Here is a 238-nt window from a genome sequence, read left to right as displayed (position 1 = left end):
TAAAGCCTGAAAATCAATCTCTCTCTCCAATGAGTGAAATCCTAATGGGGAATAACTGATCTGTTTGCTCCGGCTAATTCTTTGAACTTGAGTTTACCGAAAAGCTTCGTACGACGAAAGCGGGGAAGAGAAAAATGTGAACAGAAAATAATGAACGCAGAAAGGGAACGAAGCAATAAGTGAAAATGAGACAAGAAATAACAAAAAGTACACGGGAAATGCAATTATAGGGAAATAT

This window comes from Penaeus monodon, chromosome 22 (genome assembly GCF_015228065.2).
Source record: "Penaeus monodon isolate SGIC_2016 chromosome 22, NSTDA_Pmon_1, whole genome shotgun sequence".
Lineage (NCBI taxonomy): Eukaryota > Metazoa > Arthropoda > Malacostraca > Decapoda > Penaeidae > Penaeus > Penaeus monodon.
The sequence above is the reverse complement of the archived record's forward strand: the minus strand, read 5'-3'. Positions refer to the sequence as shown.